At 36.3% G+C, this 6,990-nt stretch overlaps 1 pseudogene; it reads right to left on the bottom strand.

Annotated features, from left to right (window-relative positions):
• Positions 1 to 803: 803 nt before the first annotated feature.
• Positions 804 to 1,514, bottom strand: LOC119254918 (26S proteasome regulatory subunit 7-like; annotated as a pseudogene).
• Positions 1,515 to 6,990: the final 5,476 nt, after the last annotated feature.

Genomic DNA, 6,990 nt, shown 5'->3' with positions numbered 1-6,990 from the left:
CTGGGAGTAGCACTGAATTTGGCATAGGAATTAATGATCTTGTTTGCAGCTCTAAGAAACTTGCTGTGCTCCAATGGTAAAACATAAGCATCTGTGCAGAAGCTTCTAATCACAGCCCTAGTACTGTTGCTATTTGGGCATAATCATGCTAAAATGGAAATTTGATATCTATTTGAACATATTGAATGGCATGAATTTTAAAAATATGAGTCCAATATTTAGATCAAGTAAGGTAAGTTCAACCATTCTATCCAATCTCCTTGGCCTCATCAGTGCGGAATCCAATGTCTCAGGTCTGTCAGTGGCCCTTAGCACTTTAATGTTACCGTGAGGATCAAAGTCATACAGCTGGAAGGGACTATGCTAGCCTAAATAAGTCAGGGAAAAGATAAATATCACTTATATATGGGATGGTTTCACTTATATATGGGATATAGAGAAACCAAATAAAAGGTCAAGAAAAAGACAAAACTAGCAATCTGTATGCCTCAGATAATGAGACATACAGAAAGGAAGGAGGAGGCAGGTGGATCTAAATAGGGGAGGAAAGAACACTAGGGATTATGATGATGGTTCATGGCTGATAAGGTGATGGGAAAACTATCAGGATTAGAGCAGTGGGGAGAAACCAATTACTATACAAAATGAACAATGTAAGAATTTTTTTTTAAATGCAGCTTATTAGTCAGTTCTAACATAGTTCTCTTCATTGTCACCTTCAGCCCCATGATGAAAACAAGTCCCTCTAAATTATTAATTCCGTTAAATAAGATAAGGAAGCTTGTTTTGTTGTTGTGGCCACTTCAGAATTCATGAAACAGTCCACCCCCCTCATCAACATGTTTAATTAAAAGTTCAGATCCCATAACTCAATCAACAAGCGTCATTCCTATTAGCAACAGCCCAAGCATAGAGTTTATTGCCTGTACCCACAGCACTATAGAGCAGCCCAGACTTCAGAGGCTATATGCCAAAGTTAACAGACCTCTCTGGATGAAACTTCTCAAAGTTTCTCAGTCTTTTATTTGGAGTGACCTACATCACTGTATATGACATTAGGCTTTTCCACCCCATCCATCATAGTAACTGCTAGGTCACTGTAAGGAGGCAGTTGGATGTGAATTTGAAACTTATTTTTATCCACACCAGTTTTCACCTCTTTTTCACATCTGCAGATGCCAACTGATCATGGAGGTCCAACAGAAACTTGGTAAACTGCTTCACATTGATAATGTATTCCAGGTCCTCCAAGTCAGCATTGCTTATCTTTATACACCTTGCAAGCTGCAAAGGCTAAGTGTTCTCTTATCTTCAGTCAAATCCCAGAGTGTAGGCATTACCTGGCCAATATAAGAATTTTAAATGCCAGAGAACTCATTAATTTTCTTGAGAAATGGCTGAATATCACCTTCAACCTACTTGGTCTTTCTACAGTAAGCATATGAGCTTAAGTTTTTCAGCAAGGTAATAACAACCTCATTCCAAAACTCAGATGGATTTGTTATCCTTCTCATACCTTTGTTTTCTGCTGAAAGTACCAAGGTCACCTGGCACTCTGAGAGTTACAAGTGCTTCAACTCCTTAGTCATTTCACACCATGTCCTTTGCTTCCAGTGGTGCCATACTTTGTCCCTACTACTTTACTTTTAATGTTTGTGTTGCCTTTGGCTTCTTTCGGTTGTGAATAGTTCTCAGACATTCCTTGTTTTTGATGACCTTTGTTGCTGTAAAGAGTACTAGTCAAATATTTATAGGACTTTCCTCTGTCCGAATGTTTGATGTCTTTCTCATGATAAAGCTGAGGTTATGCATTCTTGAGAGAAAGATCACAGAGATAAAGTACAATTTTATTACCTTCTATCAAGGGTGTATACTATCTACATGATTTATGACTATTGATGTTGACCTTAATATACTGTAGCTGAAATAGTTATTGTCAGATTTCTCCACGCAAAATTACTTTTTATCCCTTTTTTCTTAGTGTATTTTTTGGAAAGAAATAACTATGCACGACCTATACCTAAGGAAATGAAACTTACACTCTTTTCCATGAGAGATTTTCCTCTTCTCTCCTTTTGTTTATTTGTTCATTCACTTAATTACAACCCTTTGAGGGTGAGCTCTGCTTTTTCCCCTCCAGTACTGGGAATGCAGAATGTTATATTTATAGCTACCACTGAATCAAACTTGTATGAGTTAAATGCCACAAAGTTTTCTGTTCTTATGAAAAATCATTATGAATGTAATCAAATTGGCACCAAGAAAGTAAATGATAGATGTGTGAATTACTATCATGATAATCACCTGGATTCTTGGGTAATAATATGAAAACTCATGAAGAAATGTCTTTGATTGAATGTTATTTCTCTACTCCCCCACTCCCCCCACATACCAAATTAAACTCTTACCGTATTTTACTATTCACATGAGATCATATCTTACCAACTAAAATGACGAGTTTTCTTAAAAGTAAAGCAGAATCCTCAGAGTACATTCAAGGATTACAGCAGCCAATGGCTATAAAATACAGCAGAAAAGAAAAAAAAAAGAAAAGAAATTTCATACAAGAAATGCAGTTAATAAAGCCAGGAGATAATGTTAATAGGGACAGAATTTTACCCCTCACCTCAACCCTAGGCTGTTTTATTTATTCTCAAGTAACTCTCTGGCTTGCTTTAGGCTTAAGCTTTACAATTTAAAGCCATGACTGTAGAATCTTCTTAATTGGACAAAGACTATTTGTCAATTTTCAAATTTGTTGGGAATGCTGAAGTCATATTAGGTCTTCAAGCCCTAACCAAGAACCTGAAGATAATCAAATGCAAATTACATTCTGGTTCGCATCTGGATGTTTAGAACTAGTTTTTGTATTTCTTTTTCCTTTGCCAAAAAATCTACCATAGAAAATCTTCCAAGAATCCTCAATAGATGCACCTGGAATCATAATAGATCAGTGATTTTCAAACGGTACTGTGCATTTTAATCACTATAGAGTTGTAAATATTCTCATGTCAAGTCTCATCTCCAGAGATGGTGATTTAAATGGACTGGAGTACATTCTGAAAATGAAATTTCAAAAGCTCTTAGGTATTCTAATTTACATCCAAGGTTGTGAACAAAGGAAATTCTTAAACTGGAAATAAAGGAGAATCTAAGAATAAGTCTGTATGCTCATCATTTTCCTGCTGCTACATTAAATAATTTGTTTTCTAGCCCAAGTATGACTGATTGGTACCTAATAGCTCTCTTGCTGATCAGTTGTTTGCTTTTTTTAAAAGATTTATTTATTTATGCATACAAGAACTGGGGTACAGGCCAGAGATGCGGGATGTGAGAAGATTCACCGGAGACAGAGTGGGGAACAGAACAGGCAAACTGACCGAAGTACACTGCTGAGAGGAGCAGTGGGAGAGAGGGGAGAGGTCTGCCTCACCATGTGGGTAGTTCCCTGTCCGTCCAGGAATCGAACTTGTGCTTCAATGACTGTGAGTTGCTTCATAGTGAGGTTTTTAACCCCTTGCACCACCAGGGAGGCCTCGATTGTTTGCTTTTAGCTAGTTGTTCTCTTTCTAGGATCTACCAATCATGTAATTATATTCTTTATTTTTATTTCTTTAAAAATGTACAGTTAAATACTTATCTTCGCAAGATAACAACAGGGAATTATTAAGAATGAGAATGACTGTACAAATACAAAAAACTTCTGCTAGATTTAAATAAATTTTAGGATTTAACTTGTTTATTTGGGTAAGTCTTTCTACCTTGCATAGATCAAATAGATAAGGTATTTTAGAAACAATAAACATATTTTCAGTTGTAGACTTATTTTTCACATTAATATATGCATTTAAACGTGTATACTTTTTATATTTCATGCATAGTTATATTATTGGGGTAGTAAATAGTAGTACTCATATTAATAACACATAAATTCACTGAAACTAACTTTTATGACTTTTAACACTAATACATTGCTTGGTATCCAAGAAGAGTTTGAAATCACATGCTAATAAAATTTCAATCTTTCTTCTAGTTTGATAAATATCAAATATAAAGATTACTATTAGAGCTTGATTCCCTGAGATATAACTTTGAACTTTTCAAAGACATTCATATCATTTTGAAAAGAAAATTTATCCTTCACTAAATTAAAAACAGAAATGTAAATATAGGGATAATGTGTATGTAAATATAGGGATAATGTGTATATATATATATATATACACACACACACATATGGAGAAACAAATTCTTGGTGGAAATTTTAATGTATATAATATAATAAGCAATTTTATATTTAAAAATAAGTACTGCATCCCTATCATATAATAGCATCAGGTAGTACTAATATCTAGTACCAATTCCTTTTCATATATTGTCAGGGCATCTCTCCCAGTAGTAATGGCTTTGTTATAGGTCAGGGAGAGGGGCACCCCAGAATCCCCAAACCTACCTGCTCCACCATCTGCTGCATGAAGACAAAACATACTCTACTACTTAAGACCTTCAAAGAAAATGCAGTTTAATACAATTAATGTATAATAAAGATGGGGGGAAGGATGGGGAATAATAAAATTTCCAAATCCAGCACCTGAAGTTACCCATCTTTTGTGGGGAAATGCCCAGCCAACAGGATTGGCCCAAAGCAGGGACACCAAGGTGTGAAAACCTGCCACAAGTCTAAGGCACCTTCTGGTAGGGACCGATAGAAAAGGGGCAGAAGGGACCCTACATGTCGAGAAGGCAAAGTGCAAAATCAAAATCAAAAATCAAAATCAAAGCTGCCATGGTTAACCTCCCCACAGGTTTCTCACCCACATCTGTTTCAACTAATCCAAGACAAGAAGCAAACGGTTTCTTCACATGTCTTTCTGCTCTATGTGCCTCCTTCAGGTCTCCTTCTGGCTCTCCATCCTGCTTCCTTCTGCAGTTTTCTCTCCTCCTGCTGTTTCTTCCCCCTGCTCAGCTCCACCCTCCCTAGGGTGGGGCAAGGAACCTGGAACTGCCCCTTTCCCTGGGGACCACCCTTATAGCTTCATCAGTGTCCCTAAAGTAGCACACACCGAACACCTGCAAAGGTGTTTCAAGTTAATATTTTTTTTAGAAATTACCTAGGCATAAGATAGAAAAAGATCCACACCCCCACCACTCCCAATATGATCTCAATGATTATAAATCAAGCCTTAGTTCTATCAAAACTAAGGGCAAATTTTTTTACTTTGCTTTGGAAATTATTGACCCACTTTCCTATATGCCTTTCTTTCCCATAGAAATCATTAAGCATATAAGTGTCAGCAATTAAATTTTACTTCTTTATGGCATATGGTGAGGATGTTTCATGTGAGTTTCTTTTCTCTTCAGGGCTTATCTCTCAACCTATTATTTAGCCGTGTTCCCAAAGATACTAGGAAGTTAACCAAAGAACTTTGGCAAGGGAAACAATGACATAATTAAAGCTTAGGAAAGATACTTCAAATAGTTAGAGGGAATAATTGGAGGTAAGAAGCTGGAAGCAGTGAAAGTAAAAAGACAACAGACTAGTCTTAATGAGCAATAAGGGGACAATGGTAGCTAAAAAGAGAAAAGGAGGTAGATTCAAGAAATATAAATGTAATAAATTTCCAGGTCCAATGTTATTAAAATACAGGATCTCCTTGCATGAAAGGCAAGGAAAAGTAATACAAAGCTCATTCCTTTTTCCTATGATCTGTCTGTCAACTTAGCCTCGTGACCTTTATTACCATTTTAGTTTTGTTTTGCTGTTGCTTTGGTTTTTTTTTTAATGAGATTTCAAATAAATTTTAATTGTAGAAAAAATTCTATATGCACATGCAGGTATTAGAAATAATCCAGAGAGATTCTATGTATTTGTACCCAATATCGTTCAGCGATAACATCTTGCAAAATTATGGTACACTATAACAACATTTATATTCAACTGTCATAATCAAAGTGTGGAACTTTCGCATCACCACAGGCACCCTCATGTAACCCATTTATAGACATTTGTACTTTCTTTCCAAAATCACCCTCCCCCAAAATGAACACCTGCCACCTGCTGGCACCGTTTTTCTATAATTTCATCATTTTGTGAATGTTATGTCACTAGGATCATAAAGAATGTACTTAACAGTTTATCTAGAACATGCATCAAACACAGAAAGAAAATAACTATGTTCTAAGAAATATTAGCAACCAAAGGTATCATCTGAAAAGATGATAAAAAAGGAAAGGGAAAGATAGGCAACACATAGATATACAAATAAGGTTAAATCTAATTAATTGCTCTTACATGTAAATGAGCATAAGAATTATCCTTTGAAAGTTTTTAAAAAGAAAGTTTTTAAATGTAGATTACCTGGATTACCTGGGCAATTTCTCAGCCGGAATCTGATATATTTGTTTTTTAAAAAGGACAATTCATAAATTGTGGCATTATTGGTAGATGACAAACTATGGATTTGAGACTATGGTTTTCAGACTATGACGCATTTTGATGGCTAGTGGGACTCATCCCAGATCCTTCACTTGTTATGAACTGACTGCATGCCAGTAAAGATCTGTTGTGATGTTGTGAAACTGATGTGAAATACATCTCTTTTATATAGCCTTATCTGGAAAATCATCTTCTATAATGTTAAAAAAAAAAATCAGGAAAGCGTGAAGGTAGAAACTCCTGGTTAGAGTAACAGCTATAATCTTTGTGTGTGTGTGTGTGTGTGTGTTGAGCACAAAAAGCAACATATTTGTATTGGCCAGTGCTTTTTTTTAAGATTTATTTATTTATGCATACAAGAACTGGGGTACAGGCCAGAGGTGAGGGGGTGGTGAGAGGATTCACCACAGAGTAAGGAACAAGCAGACTGACTGAAATACATTGCTGTGAGGAGCAGTGGGAGAGAAAAGAGAGGTCTGCTGCACCATGTGGGTCACCTTCCTAGCCGCCTGGGGATAGCTTCACAGTGCTGTGCTTAACCCCTTGCACCCCCA

This window comes from Talpa occidentalis, unplaced genomic scaffold (assembly GCF_014898055.3).
Source record: "Talpa occidentalis isolate TD23 unplaced genomic scaffold, MPIMG_talOcc4v2.1 talOcc4.3, whole genome shotgun sequence".
Taxonomy (NCBI): Eukaryota; Metazoa; Chordata; class Mammalia; order Eulipotyphla; family Talpidae; genus Talpa; species Talpa occidentalis.
This window is presented reverse-complemented; position numbering and strand designations above follow the sequence as displayed.